At 37.4% G+C, this 16,898-nt stretch overlaps 1 non-coding gene across 1 annotated transcript; it reads left to right on the top strand.

Annotated features, from left to right (window-relative positions):
- Positions 1–1,825: 1,825 nt before the first annotated feature.
- On the top strand, positions 1,826–1,927 carry LOC145788011 (U6 spliceosomal RNA). Its single transcript, XR_014291473.1, has one exon. It is a non-coding gene; the product is annotated as a U6 spliceosomal RNA (small nuclear RNA).
- The last annotated feature ends 14,971 nt before the right edge of the window (positions 1,928–16,898 follow it).

The raw sequence follows: 16,898 nt of genomic DNA, 5'->3' as shown, positions 1-16,898 counted from the left end.
TTAATCTGAGACCATTAATCCATTATATCCTTATGCGCAATATTAGGTGGGCTAAGAAAATGAATGCAAAAGGCTGGGTGGTCAATAAAAATCTCTCAGTGTAGTTTGAAAAACTACAAACCTATGTCATTCAGGTGTGTGCCAGGTAGTTATTCTTATTGTCACCCTCAATCTAGATCTGACTTTGTTCCAAAATCATTTCTAAGGCGCTACAGTAAAGTGTATTCTATTGGGTGCATGCTAATTGATCACTGCATGGTGGTTGCAACAAGTGCAATCTATTCCGTCCCCTGAAAAGATCGAGAAAAAATATAACAGAGCCAAAGTCGCTGGTCGGAGTTGCCACAAACATTCAAAAAATTTTCTTGGTTTTTTCAGGGGACAAAATAGTTCGAAATTTAATTTTGTTGAAGGCGGACAAACGTGTCCGGCCTGAGCAGCTATCTTTGCAGACACACCAGATTTAACCTTAATCGCAGGGTTCGACCTTAACTTTTTTTCGCACTGGCCAATCGGACCAGTGGCTCACCATTTGCACTGGTCCGCACGAGATCGCACTGGTCCGTCCCGTTTACTGATAAAAACAAGATTGTCGTGGGAAGCACGAGGCCAACCCAGGGAAAACCACCTTAAAACGACAATAATGAATGGTGGCAATAACATGGAAATATACAATGGCAATAACAGTAACAACAATTTATCTAGGCAAGACATTCAATCTACGTTGAGTCTTCAATCTACTTGGGGCTCTTCTTCAATTTCTGAATCCGATGATGGGTCATAATCGGAATTCGATGTGTGTTTGTCTGGTCTTGTAAACACATAGCCAGTGCCGGACTTTCTTGGCCTCACAGATGAATCGTTTGCCAGCCATGGACGTATGGCAGGTTTGGGGTCGAAATCTTTTATTTCTGCTGACTGTAGCTGGATGGTCAGAAGATCTGTTACGTGGTCAGCCTGGAGCCTTGACCTCAGCTTCGTTTTTCTTACGATTTAACACCGTCACGTGATGTTGCGATTGCTTTTTTCTTACGATTTAACACGTGATGTTGCGATTGCCTTTTTCTTACGTTTTAACACGCACGGATCACGTGTTTTGTTGTTTGAAGAGAAGCGCAAACAAGAACCACGCACTCTAAACCAGGGGTCACCAACCTTTTTTGCATGCGGGCCACTTTGGCACTAAGGAGAGCTGTGGCGGGCCGCACTAATAAAATATTTAGGTAGGTTGACTCTTATGCTAAAAAAGAACGCATTTTGTACCCAGTATCCAGCGTTAATACATGTTGTTCATATTTATGTTAGAATACCGCAGCAACAAAATTAATCAAACAACGCTACTGCCAGGCCAAGCTCTTTTTACAACACTTTTGACTTTTTTTAACAATGCCTAATAAACGAGGCCACTTGTTTTGTGCACTTATAGCGAGGCGAGCGGTTTCATCAGAATATTCATCGCCAAGCAAAAGTGGTGTTGTCACTTCGCTTCACAAAAGATATCTTGCAAATAACAATTTTAGTAAACAAGGAAATGTTTGACACATCGCAATACAGGCAACAATAATGACATACAAACATATCAGCGCAAAATAGGCTCCAATAACAGGGAAAAAGAAATCATGAAACAAATGCTTGTAGAAATCACCCAAAAATCGTAATTCTATCGTAATTCATGAACGGTCTTCCCTTTAAAAAAGCAATGAGTTGGTTTTTCATCCTTCTTGTGAGAGTCTATAAAACCGTCTTTCTTTTGTTATAGACAACTGTCACTTGCGATGCTTATCAGCGTGGCAAGAATTTGTTGATTAATAACATTTTGCAGAACTTGCTTCGGCAGTAGATATATTAAAATTGGAACGATACAGAGAAGATTAGCATGGCCCTGCGCAAGGATGACACGCGAAATCGTGAAGCGATCCATATTTCTTAAAAAAAAGTTAAAAAAAAACATTTTGCAGTACTAAGCTAAATATTTTCATAATACAATCAGAAAAAGTCTGTAAATTTATACATAATATTTTGCCAATTTATTATAAATTGAGTTGGCACACTGACCTAATTTTCCAACAAAAACTTGCATATAGGAACATTGCTCGTGAAACACAATAATGGTGAAACGCACAATAGTCTTTACATGACATTTGCAAACTTAAAATAAGCAACCCTATGTTCGACATTTTCGAAATTCGAAAACAGACGTTTTAATCAACCACTGGGACAGTGTGGCTGGACGAGTGGACATCGCATTGGAATAGCTTTAAGCAACCCCCACCTAGAACTATAATCTGATTGGTCGGTCGGTGGAATCGTATGCAAAGCGAAAATATGCTTCCCTAGAAGTATTTTTGCCTTCGTGCTCTTTAACTCCTCAAGAAAAGTATTTTGGTTATACTTGTACGCTGATACCTTCCGCGGGCCGCAGCGAAACAGCGTGGCGGGCCGCCATTTGGTGACCCCTGCTCTAAACGATCAAATGACATAATACGATAATATTTTCGCACTGGACAGTCGGACCAGTGCGAAACGATTTGTACTGGTCCGCGGGGAACTCGCATTAGACATTGGCCAGAGGACCAGTGCTAAGATCGAACCCTGTAATCGTCATGCATAATCACTTTATCTTGATAATTCTTTGCCATTTGAGAACTATAATAACTATGGTTTAGAAGGCTTTTTAAAATTTCAGTAAAGTCACTCTGAAAGGCTTTCATCAGACCAACAAAACGCATTTGAAGAGCCAAAGCTTTCCTGCTTAAATGGAAGCTAAGGGATACAGTATCAACATTTTCTAGATGTGCGCTAGAATACGCTGGAAATTATATTCTTGCAACAATTGCTTGTGCTATGCAATGACGTCAGGGTTAGAAATGTTTCTATTTCTATTCCTAACCTTAAATAAGGATTTAACCTATTTTGTCCCCTGATCACTTCATCTCCCAATATATAAATGAGCTCATTTTTTGGAATCAAAAAATTCCTTTTTTTAAATTTGTTGCCGAAAAATATGGGCAAAAAGGAGCTTATCAGCTGTTAAAAAGTCAAAAAATTGTGATATTGCACCAGTCCAAGAAGAGAATTCAAAAAGAAAAATATCTAAAAGACTAATTTTTAGCAAGACAACAATCCATCAGGCATGGCAAGATTTATGAAATGTGGAAGTTTAGTGGTCTTGAAAAAGGCTGATACAGGCCTCGAAATTCGTTTTTGTTGACGGCGGACAAACGTGTCCGGTCAGAGCAGCTATCTCGGCGGACAAATTAAGTTTCACGGCGGACACACCAGTTTTAGCGTCGATCGTCATGCTTAATCACTTTATCTTGATAACTCTTCGCCATTTAAGAGCTATGGCTACGGTTTGGAAGGCTTTTTAAAATTTCAGCGAAGGCTTTCATCAGACTAACGAGGTGCGCTTGAAGAGTCAAAGCGCCGTGTAGCTGCAATACGCCGCATAACTGATTAACTTCCACCGAACGAGGTCGTGTGGATTTTTGCGTCACAATGCTCTGAGCACTAGTCGGAAAACTTCTACACTACCGCTACTATTTTCTGCTGTGCAAAGTTTCACTAGGCAGTTTTCTTTAGGTATATTTTTGCGTGTTATGTGAGCGAAAGTAAATTTTCCATGGGCCTTTTCTTTCTTACTGTAATACCAAAACTTAACAAATTTTGCTTCATTTTGCTGTAATAGCCTACTCGTATAATCTAATTTTGTAACCAACCTTGCCTTATCAATATTACTCGGAGATCAAAGCCAGACATTGTGACGTAAGACTTGAACTAAGTTGCGCGTGCTCCCATCGATTCTCAGCGAAGAATTCACCTTTGCTACGCTGATTCAATGTCATCAATCGTTAAAACAACGTAAAAATCAAAAGTTTTTTAGCTTGAATAGAATCTAAGCGATACAGTATTCACATTTTCTAGATGCGCGGGAAATTATATTCTTGTAATCGCAACAATAATTGTTCGTGCTATGCAATGACGATTTGTATCGCTAGTTCCTGTGTTATTTCTCGGCGGACAAATATGACCGATCTAGATGGTACTTCCCGCGGACATCACATGCTGTGACGGCGGACATGTCCGCGGTGTCCGCCGTGAATTTCGAGGCCTGTGATAGACATAGGGATCCCACCCAAACAGATGGGAGTGTGCTCACCAATATGTTACAGCAAAAATTCAATATTAATTAAATTATCATAATATTATGTTTTATTCAACTCATTTAATTTATTATTATTTTGCGTCAGACAAAGCTGTCCATATCCAAAACAAAACAACGAAATAATACACAAACTGCAAATGCACAAAGGTCATGCAAGTATAGGCTACGATATGTTATGCAATAAAAAGAACTGCTATCTTTACAAAGGATTTGCTGGAGTTTGGGATATAGGATCTTCAAATGGTAAAATGAAAGGATGCAACCTAGTTCGTACCATGAACAGTTCGGATCGTCAGTTCGTACCTTGAAAAGATCGAGAAAAAAAATTAAAAAAGGCCAAAGTCGCTGATTGCAGTTTCAATCATTTTAAAATCTTCCCCTTGAAAAGATCGAGAGAAAAAATAGCTCAAAACCGAAGTCCGCTGATCGCAGTTGCCCTTGTGATCTTTTTACTGTTTTATTTTGGTTCCATAGAGATCTTTTCCTGTTTAGGCTACTTTTTTATGGTTAGTAATTTTGTTTATCTCACTAGATAAAAAAATGAAAGTTAAGTGATGGTATTATTCGTTGTTCAAAATTCAAATATTGCCAGTATAAAAAAGACTATCTGATGGTAAATTCACTTGTGTCGCTGACAATATGCTGCTCTAGCTAGGCTTGCCAGGCTTGCCAGCGCAGTTTCACACACAAGTGGCTTGGCCAGGTGGCATAAAATACACTTTTATTTCAGCGTTGCCATTCATAAAATGAACGATGCGCATTGTGCTAAGAGTTTTTAAAGCTGAACTAAACTGAAACAAACTTGATTGAATTTTGTAAAAACTAGAATGCACCAATTCTATCGAGATTAAAATCAGACCGTAGATACACCGAATCATAATTTTTGTGAATTAAAATTTAGCTAATTGCTGTTGTTCTTCGAAAACTGAAATTTGAAAAATAGCGTTGATTGAAAGTATGTGACTTTGTGTGATTCACACATGTGCAAAAGATTTTTTTTTCAACACATGTTACACACAAGGCTTCATTTTTTTATGCATATTTTTGTTCGTAGAATACAAATTTGTGACTCAAAATTAAATGGGAAAATGTATTGCTTATGTGAATAACAAAATGAAACAAACTTGCACTATTTTTTGTTTGACTTTTTCTTATAGATTTTTCCAGCACAAAGTTGTATTCAAAAAAATTGAAGTACGGTAGGCAATTTAACGCATTAGAAAACAACTACACGCCCAGTCAAGCTAGTGCAAGAGAAAAGCCAATTACCGATCCAAAGGATAGCCTACAATGTCTTGAAATTTAACACCCGCAAAAATTTGAACAGCAAATTTGGAAATTTGATGTTGGCCAGTGGTTCTCAACTGGGGGTCCGCGGACCCCTTGGGGTCCGCAAAGCGATTTCAGGGGGTCCGTGAAAGCTTGCGAGTTTGCAGCATGATTGATAAATTACGAAATGTAAAAATTGGTTGGTTGTGCTTTATTTGTGTATTAGGCTACCGTGATTTTCAAACTGTACTTCCCAACGAACCGGTGCGATGTCCTTTGAAAGTTCAAAGGGTTGGTTTCTAACTAAAAAAATATCATATAAATGAATTAATTTTTTAATAAGGCTATGTTCAACTTAATTTTTTTGAGACAGTAGTCTATTGGTCAATGCTTAACTTAAAAATACAAACGTTGGTCAGCAGTCTATCACCACTCACAGTTTTGCGATGACAAAATTATAACGAATTAATATTGATTAGAAACGAAAAAAGGAAGAAATTGTTTGTAACGGTCGCAAAATTCTATTGGTTTTTGATAAAATTTATAGAAAAACATCAAATCAACATAATTATAGATTATATAGCCTACTGATTTTTGATGTGCCAACATAAAGTCTCTAATGTCATCATTAGTCATAAGTGTGTCGCGAGTTCACCAAATTCTTTTAAGTGTGTCGTTTCGAAACTCATAAAACATTTGATTCCATTATAATTATAGGAAAAGCGATATACCAAACTTTCAGATAATTTTTTTTGGGGGTGCGCGACCGCTTCGAAGGTACCAAAAGGGGTCCGCCAAAACAAAAAGGTTGAGAACCACTGATGTAAGCTAAACAGTGAAAAACGATAAGTTTGAACAAAAGTCATGTTGGAAATGTAGTGAAGTCTCGTTGATTGTTTAGCAAAAGTTGAAGAAAAATTTTCGGAGCAACATTAGATAAATAAATTCTGGAACTGAGGTGTCTTTTTTTGGATATGTTTGTGTGTTTATCTTTATCCTGCATTGCGGGAAAGCGGACTTGAGCGCTATGCATCGGTGTACGCCTTCCGACATACACCTGACCCACGCTGCAGCCGACGGCAATGTCTGTTTCCGGTTGTCTACTCTACTTATGACTTAAATTTGGTACTACCCATTACTCGAAATCGATCACTAGGTAGAGGCAATTATCGTAAAGTTTCTTGCCCAGAGAAACAACAGCAAGTGCGGGTGGTTGGAGTCGAACATGCAGGCTCTCGACTGCGAGCCCAACGCGCTAACCACTCGGCCACGGCTGCCGATATATTTATTGAGGCAAAAGCAGTCGTCTGCCCCGATAACTCGGTTGATTAGAACGTAACTTTGTGAACGAAGAAGCTTCAAGATTACGCCTCGCTGGTTCGACTCTCGAGGTGTGTGCTTGAGCAGCGCACCCCAAGAACTGCTCTCCATTCAGCGCACCTAAAGTATGGAATAATTCCTTGGCAACAACACTTCAATTTTCACCCTGTCAATCTCGGTAACTAGTCCTGCGTCATTTTTTATTTGTAACATTTTCTTTTTTTATTTTCCCTTTATATCTTAAATTTTTCTGAAGGTGTTGCGATCGTGCCAATTTTTTTCCAACTCAATAACTTACTTCGGTCTCAAGCACGTTTTAACGTTCGCGTTTTGTCACTTCTACCTTTTTCTCGACCTTTGTTATGTTGACGTGTATTGTTTTTGATATGACGGTCAGAAATAAAAAACAACTGAACTGAACCTACCCAGTAGCCTTCCCATCAAGGCGTTGTCAGTCCAGAGCCACTATGTATATAGTGACTCTGTTCAGTCCGAGTCATAGAAATAAAATAGCAGTTCATAGCTGCACAATAAGGCATTTTGTAAACAATTTGTAGCACGTATATCAACTTGAGAAAGCTCCAGCGGTGAATACCATGTGCTAACAAAGATGGCGGCTAGCAAGTTGCGACGGTGCCATAAAAAGCGCTCTATGACGCTTCTATTCTATTCTATTTATATAGTCCGAGTCCGAGGAAGAAGATTCAAAACCAAATCAAGAATGTAATCATTCAAGCGTGAAGGGTCAATGAAGCAGGGCTCATCAACTTCTTAACTTTATTAATTTTGATTTTTTTTGTGGTTTTGGTCTCCAGTTTTTCAGGCTTTACAAGTGGGTGAGACTGGTTGTTAGGTTTAGTTAATTTATCAGTCCCATCATCAAAGTGAAAATAATACTTTCTATACGTAATGTGGCAAGGTATAGAAAAAGTAGAAGCAAAAAGATGAATTTTGAAACATGTACCGTAACCTTATTCAACGTTTCATGATTTTCTCAAAGTGTTTTCAGAATTCAGTATAATTTTCATTGGTAATTTTTTCTGTAAAATACTGCTGCCGGGGTGGAAGCTGACTTGGTGACCTCATAAGGTCTTTTGCTTCCTTCCTCTCCTCTCTCACTTCTATGTTCTTCTTCATCCATTCAGTCGTTTACGACTCTCGGTCGTACTCTATATGTCATCTTTCTTCACTTCTCTTGATCCCACGCAGCCTCCTTCAATTCACATGGGGACCCATATAGGCTGATGTAGTGAGCTGCCCATATGGTGCCCATACACATTGTGTCTGCGGGCATCACATTGCCCCCATATAGGCTGCCCATATTCATTTATGGGTTTCATGTGGGTTGCTCACACTCAACCCACAAATCTAATATGGGCTGCCCATATGTAACCCATAAATCTAATACAGGCTGCCCATATGTATATCAGGTATATATATAACTGCAGACAGATGCCAAAGTGCTCAAACTGCAAGCAGTGAACTTTGCGCAATGCATAGCAAGGTGCCCCCAGTAAAGTGCTCAATCGGCGTAAGCCAAGAGCGTCAATTTAGTATTTATACACTGGAATGGGCCATAAAGGTATATACCTCCATGTGACATTTTCCTATTTGTGGTACGTAAGCACCAAAAATAGTGCGTTGGTGAAGCACGTTGGTGAAGCACCAAAAACTACTGCCAACCTTGCCAAAGTGCTCCAACTGCAAGCAGTGAGCTTTGCGCAATGCATAGCAAGGTGCCCCCAGTAAGTTGCTTGTTCAATTTCATTTTGTGTTTGTTTAAAAGATCAATAAAAGTCGTTTGAGACAACTAAAAAATCTCAAAGTCTAGACAAATGCTGATCGAGGTGTATATATATATATATCATATTAGTATGGGTTGCCCACAAACCTTTGAATCACTGTGTGGGTAGCCCATGTATGGGCAGCCCATGGTCATTCTATTTGAATAAGGTTGTATGAGTGAATAAGGAGTGTTTAAGTGAGTGTATAATCTAGCCTAAATATTTAATTACTACTGTTTTTACTGATTAACTACGGTACTTAATCAAAGACATGGATGCTCTACAGGAGATGGTTGGTGGACTAGCTGCTTCAATCAAAAACATTGAAGCCAAACAAGACAACATCGAAGCTAAGTATTCTAAAACAGCTGATTACACCGATACTAGCACACAGCCTGAAACTTCTTTGAAGCCACTGTCTTGTGCTCTAGACCCCAGTGATAGAGCTGAGATTGAGAGGCTTAGATGTGACATCAATGACCTCTCATTAAAAATCTCTATTATCATGACAGCGGTCAAGGAGCTACAACAGAAGGCTGATGATGCAGAGCAGTACAGCCGTAGAGAGTGTCTCATTCTCCATGGCTGCCATTCAAGGGACATTGCAGATGCTTCAGCAAGTGATCTCTCCTTTGAAAAAACATTTTAAATTACTACCTAAGAATGCAACTCACTCCGATAGATATAAATATAATGCATGTTCTCCCTAAAGCTTCAAATGGTAAACAACCCATCATAATAAAATTTGTCTGACGAACTGTAAGAAATCTTGTGTTCCAGCGAAAGAAAAACTTTGCTGGATCATCCATGGCATTGACGGAGTCCCTTACTAAGCAGAGAGTTCGACTCATCAATAATGCAAAACAAAAATTTGGAAAAAGAAATGTCTGGACAATCAATGGCAACATTTTTGTATTTATTAATTCACGGACACACATAATCAAATCCTCAGAAGATATCCTTAAGTTAAGTACTGATTAATTAATCTTTTAATGTTTTGGGATAGGCCTATAATAGCCTATCTAATTTGTTAAAACTGCTTATGTGTATGGTTGGTGGACTAGAAAACAATTTTGATACTGAAAACAATTTTAACCAATGTATAGGCTAGATTGTCACTCTCCAGTTGGACACTTCCTTGTTACTTGTAAATTAGGAGAAAAAGTTTGCTTTGAAAATGCTGAATAAGGTTAAATGTTCACATTGCACAAAAGCCATTAAAAAAAATCAAAATTCTGTCTTTTGTAATCAGGGCTGCGATTTTTTCTTTTTTGTCGAACGACCAAAAATTCTACGCTTGTTTGTCGAATAGTAATATGACGTCACAAGAGTCAGATTATAAGCGTTTGGCCGCGAGTTACCGCACAAGTTGTGTAGTATCAGAGTCACTTACTGTTTTTAATCGCACGCTGGTTGAGTGATTCCATCTACGACGGCAAAAACATTGCCGTCGCCAAATCAACACACCTTAGATTGCTGCGACAATTGCCGTATGCTTTAATGTTTAATCAAACGAAATTTTATGCGCTTCTTCATCGCGTGTCACACGGCGGTAGCCCAGAGCATCACGCAAGCTATTCTATGCGCTGACAATGCTCTTGTAAACTGTAAAAAGTTTGCCACCTTATTGAATACTGGCTTAATTGTTACGCAAATGTTATTCTTTCATCGAATGCTTATTGTTTACCTGTGTCGTTGCGAATATAAATCATCGTGAAAGAAGATACAGTTAAAAAGTGAAATTTACCTGCTATAGATTATCAAACAGAAGGAAAAGTTAGTGTGGTATTTTGCAAAATTTGTAAAGAATTTTATGACGGAAACAAATCGGAATTAGAAAAGCTACGGGGTCAAGTTAAAAAAGTAATACGAAATTAGATAAACGGTTCTTCGGCAGAAAAGAAAAATAATGATTCTGATTATATGGCATTGCGTGTTCATGAATGGGCAGTTTTGCGTCTTCAAGTATTTCAGTGATGACGCGACAACCTCATCCTCCCATACAGCGTCTTAGATTCCGATTCTGACAGCTGGTTCTTTATCAAACAGACTCGTGTTTGCTCGCGGCATCTCAATTGTGCCGAATTATGTTAGTGTAAACGTAAATCGAGGCAATCATCTCGCAGTGAGATATTAATTTGTTACCGGTACCTGGTTGAACAATTAACGTTATTTTATGATAATTTAAAGTCGTTAGATGTCGAATTAATGTAAAACAAACGTAACTTTCTTCTTGGGCGTTGTTACGCAGGCAGCAAATTTTGTTATTTTTGCATTGACTTCACGTCTGTAGACGTTGAATCAATGCAAAAATGATAATTTTTGCTGTCTGGGTACGCAATGTAACCCGCCAGGAAAATTAAATAGATTTGTGCTGACTCGAACGTTGAATCAACCCAAAATTAACTTACTTTTCCCCCTGAGTTATTTAACGTAACAGCGTGCATATCGCTACTTTTGGTACATCACTACAAATCAAACAGTGCGGTCGTGACTCGTGATAGACTACTCTAGTGTATTTTTCGCTTCTCGTTTTTTCGATTCAACGTCTGCAGACGTTGAATCAATGTAAAAACGACGGGTTTTGCCAGCTGGGTTGTGTGCTTTTGTGAATGCAAATGCAAAATCGCCCATTACGTAATCACAGAAACCCTTTTAGTGGATGGAAGTCAAGTTGCAACCGTGTTTATCTGTCTACTATTCCTTATTCACATTGCAAAACATTTCTGCAAGCTTGGAACAACAAGTGCATAAGTCAGACATAAATACAAACTTGCAAACACGTTGACAAACACTGACGCCTTGGGGGTTTCTCGTGTGAAGTGTCACATTTAGACCTTGCTTTGAAGTACCTGGCGCAAGAAAGTTTACGTAAGTCAGCACTCTTATGATTGCATCACGTGATGCCCCCCCCCCCGATTGTTCCTCGACCTGACGACGTTTAGTCCTCTCTCAGTTTTTATTACCGTTTTATTTTCCTTTTTATTTCGTTTTTTTTTTTTTGTAAGGCACGGCGTTTGTCGAATAGTGATGGCGCGTGTCGAGTGACCTCGTCACCGAAAAAGGCAAAAATTGCAGCCCTGTTTGTAATATAAATCAACATTGGCTCCATTTGAAATGTTCAGGCCTAACACATGAAAAGTTCATCTTTTTTTGTAAGGAGTCTGATGATGTGCCATGGTACTGTCAGAGATGCTTGAGTTCTTCTCTCCCCTTTGTTGACTGTTGTGACGTTGATTTTGACCAATTATTTTCCTCAAAAAATTCAAAAACTTAAAATAGTACTGTAGTACCTAGTAGCAATAATCTGAAAAATCTTTTCACAAATGATAACATTTTAAATAATTTCCCAGCTGACAATGACATGCCTGATGACAATCCACTTACCACTATGGACACTACATACAATCATACATTCCTTCTCATGAGATACATATATTGATAAGTACTGTTGAATACAACAATTGTCTCCTCACTGTGAATATCAACATTCGCTCCCTGTTAAATCCAAATAACTTTTCTAAATTGCAAGCTCTTATAGCATCTATGTCCTACAAGCTCCATATAATTTCAATAAATCAAACATCGCTGAAGGAAAATCAATATGGAAATTTTAAGTCACTTGATGGCTACATATTTCTAGCAAATAGTAGAAAACAATACAGAGGTGGAGGTGTTGCATTGTATATAAAAAATGACATTGTGTTTACTGTGAACAATAAACTTACAATTATGGAAAAGAAAATTTTTGAATCTTTATTCATTGAAGTTTCTGTTAGTAATAAAAAGTATACTGTTGGGACTATATACCGATCACCTAAAAATGACTGCAAATCTCACTACTCTTTTATTCAACATTTAACTCAAGTTCTACAATCAATTAAAAATGATTGTTATATTTTGGGTGATCTTAACTATAACCTTCTTGATCTAAACACACCAACGGATTTGTTGAAACCATGTTTGATTACAGCTACTATCCTATCATTAATAAACCAACCAGAATATGCAATTCAGCAGCCACAATAAATGACCACATTTGGACAAATGTCTACAATGCTCAAATAAAAACAGCAGTGCTCACTGACTGTATTGCAGACCATCTTCCAGTATTACCATGCTCACAATTAGGATTAGTCAAACAGTTTAATTTTCAAAAAGAACATAGAAATTTATGTGATAAAAACATTGCTATGTTTACAGAAAAGTTACAACAATTAGATATCTCTGACATATATTATAAAACTGATGCAAACCAAGCATATGATATATTTATTAACAAGTATAATACTCTTTTCAAAACTTGTTTTTCATTATGTAATGACTAATGACAAAAACAAGAAACATAACATATGGTATGATAATGAATTGAAAGAAATGCATCGAGCAAAACAATTGGCATATAAAAAATTTCTTAGAAAACTAACTCCAACAAATAAAGCAGCATATAATAAACAAAGAAATACTTATAAAGATTTTTGAAATTTAAGAAACAAAATTATTTCAAAACCCTTCTGCATAAGCACTAAAATGATCTTAAAAAGACCTGGAGTGTCATAAATAGTTTTCTTGGAAGGAAAAAACCTAAAAGTGACTACCCCATTAGCATTAATGATCAGGTAGTAAATGATGCTACACAAAAATGGGGTATGCTACTATTCGGTGAGTCCGATTCGGTGAGTCTGATTCGGTGAGTTCCTAACCTCTAACCCTAAAACAGCAATGATAATTAGGCCACGGTACCCAATAATTAAAAAAAAAAATGAAAAAATCCCCCGTTAAGGGATCGGACTCACCGAAACGGGCCATTCCGACAAAAATGCAATCACTTTAATGAATATTTTACTTCTGTGGCAGAAAAACTACTTAAAAAAATTCCCCATTTGGCTGATCATTTTTCCAAGTATCTTCCAAATTCATCACCCAAATCAATATTTTTAAAACCTGCAAGTTTTGAAGAAATTTACGGATTTATTAAATCTTTGAAACCAAAGTTAAGTTGTGGTACTGATGGCATTCCAGGCAAAATTTTAAGGCATACCCCCCATAACATAATAAAAGTACTAACACATATTTTTAACTTATCTTTGGTACATGGTGACTTCATAAAAGCATTTAAAATCGGTAAAGTAGTGCCAATCTATAAAAAAGGAGACCCAAGCAACTGCAGTAACTATAGACCAGTTAGTCTTTTGTCTTGCTTCTCAAAAATCTTAGAAAAAGTCATGTACTCAAGATTATACTATTTCCTTGATCAGCGTAATTTCTTTTACACCCAGCAGTTTGGTTTTAGACATAACCACTCCACGAACCAGGCTACTACACTGCTAACCAACAAGATCTACAAAGCAATGGAAAATAAAGAAGCAACCCTTGGCATCTTTCTAGATTTATCAAAGGCTTTTGACACAGTAAATCATGAAATACTTCTGACAAAACTTTATCACTATGGTATCAGAGGAACACCCCTCCAGTGGTTTCGAAGCTACTTAAATAATCGTTTTCAGACAGTAGAAATTTCTGGTAGTGTTTCAACTCCATTAGAGACAAAGTGTGGTGTGCCCCAAGGTTCTATTTTAGGCCCCCTATTATTCATAATTTACATTAACGACTTCCCAAATTGTTTAAATTGTACTGATTCTATCATTTTTGCGGATGACACAAATCTTCTGATGTCAGGTAAGAGTGTGGATAAATTGCATGAAGCGGCCAATACAGAAATACAAGAAGTTGTCAAATGGCTTGTAGCAAATAAATTATCACTCAATGTAAACAAAACAAAATACATGGTATTTGATACTAACAGTTTACGTGCGAATAAGTGTAAGCAAATCTTAAGTATAAATGATCAACCAATTGAGAGAGTACAAAATATCAGTTTCCTTGGCCTGACTTTGAATGAAAATCTTTCATGGAAACCACACATGCAACATTTGCTGCAAAAGCTTCGAAGAAATTTTGGCATAATTACCAAGATTAGACCCTGTCTTAATTTGTCAAATTTCATCTGCTTATACCATTCTTTAATTGAAAGTAACCTGAGGTATTGCATTACGACTTGGAAATATGGCAACGAAGGACTTATACAAAAACTTCAAAAAGTCTGTGACAACTTTCATCGTATCTTTCCTCCCAACAATGATAGTTGTAGCAAGATCCCGACAACAATTGAGCAATTGTTCAAACTGGAAATTGGTGTTTTCGTGTTTAAATTTCACAACAATTTACTACTAGATTGCTTCACCAACCTTTTTAAATATGTCAAAGAGATTCACAGCCTGTCTACAAGAAACCATGATAATGATTCTCTAAACATTCCATACTTCTCAAAAACGCTTACTCAACATTCAATAGAATTCACAGGTGCGAAAACATGGAACGAATTTCCTTCTTCAATTAGAAAGACTGATACAAAGTCACTTTTTATTCACAAACTAAAACAACATTTAAGCAAAATGGACACGCAATAGAAAGACAACGTAGAAAAGCTTTCTTGCATTCTTGTGAAGATTTTAGTGGAAATCCGAAATTATTTACAAAAGATTAGGCTTACCTAACAATAATATCGATTGCTTGTGCTGTACTTTTATGTTTGTAGATATTAACAGCAAATGCAATACTCCATAATTAACACGACACGTCGCAATAGGGGATGAGAGCTTCATCAACAACACCAGCTCATCCATTCCATCACCCACCAGGACAAGAAACAATACCTTAAACTGGATATCAAACCTCAATCGTCTTAGGCTACTGTGTGATGTGCAGTCTAACCATACAAAGAGCTCAACACCTGCTCTCCTGGGCCACATTGAAACGGGCTTTTGCCTGAGGATGGGTTTCTTATATGTCCGGTTTTCTTTCTCCATCCTATTATTATTATTATGACTGCTCAGTGCTCATCCACATCAATATTGGAACTGGCAAATTTAATCCACAACACTTTTCATTAGGTTGTCATTCATTACTACATGTGTGCTTCTCTGTTTTTGTTTTATTTTTTGCCATTTGTTTTTTTGGGTTTTGTGGCCGTGCTAACTACTGATATATAGCCTACTACATAATTTTTCATTCAGGCACGTTTTAAACCTTTCAAGGTTTTGCCACCTTTTCCCGTTCGTTAACGTGCTGGTAGGTTTATATCGATTTTTGTAGTTAGTATCTTTTTCGTCCCGGACGCGTTAATGATGAAAAATAAAATGATTGATTGATTGATTGCCCATAAGAAATGTGGGCAGTCCATGGTCTGCCCATAAAAAATGTGGGCAGCCCATGTTCTGCCCATAAAAAATGTGGGCAGCCCATGGTCTGCCCATAAACAAAGTGGGCAGCCCATGGTCTGCCCATAAACAAAGTGGGAAGCCCATCAATATTTCATGCTTAGCCCATGATCAATAATTTTATGTGGCTAAATTTATTAAAATGCATTGATATGATCACGCATTTGAAGATTGGAAGTTTTATATTCCACCTTGTGATTTAGCAACACATTCTGCAAGAAAGCCCATATTGGGCACATATGGCAAAAACACAAAAACCCACATAGAACCCACATGCCCACAAGCCCATTAAAATAGTATATGGGGCCCATATGGGCTTGCTGGCTGGGTATGTGACCAAAATATGAAAGTTTCTGCCTGACGATTCTAGCTTGTAGGGATATGTCTGGTTTAAATTGTTCGAGAATTTTTTCATTTGTTACTCTGGCTGTCCAAGGAACACGCAGTAACCTTCTCCAACACCACAATTCAAATGCGTCAATCTTTCTTCTGTCTGTTTTGTTCATTGTCCATGTTTCGCATCCGTAAGTTGCAATTGGGAATATAATAGTTTTGATCAGCTTCTTTTTTGTGTCTAATTTTATATCCTTGCTCTTCCAAATGCTATTCATTCCGACAAATGCATTTCTTCCCAGCGCTATTCTTCTCCTTATCTCTGGTGAGTTATTAGAGGCCCAGTTTTTTTTTGGGCCTAGAAATATGAATTTCTTCACTGTTTCAATTTCTTGATTAATTATCGATCTTGATATTTACGTTATCTGCTTTACCAGTTGTTATAATTTTTGTTTTTTTGATGTTGAGTTTCAATCCAGCCCTTTCCCTTTACTTTTTTGATGATTAAGTCTTCAAGATCTTGTGCGTTCTTGGCGTAAAAGGGTAGTGTCATCTGCATATCTCAAGTTGTTTATAATTCTGCCACCGATTTTCACTCCTATATTGGAATTATTCAACCCTGCTCTCCTCATGATCATTTTTGTGTACATATTAAATAGTATATACGTTCTTTTATGTACACTTCTATGTAAGTTCAGTTTATTGTTTTGCTGGCGATAACAAACAAAAGTACATACAAATTGAGTG

Source organism: Aplidium turbinatum, chromosome 18, assembly GCF_918807975.1.
Source record: "Aplidium turbinatum chromosome 18, kaAplTurb1.1, whole genome shotgun sequence".
Lineage (NCBI taxonomy): Eukaryota > Metazoa > Chordata > Ascidiacea > Aplousobranchia > Polyclinidae > Aplidium > Aplidium turbinatum.
This window is presented reverse-complemented; position numbering and strand designations above follow the sequence as displayed.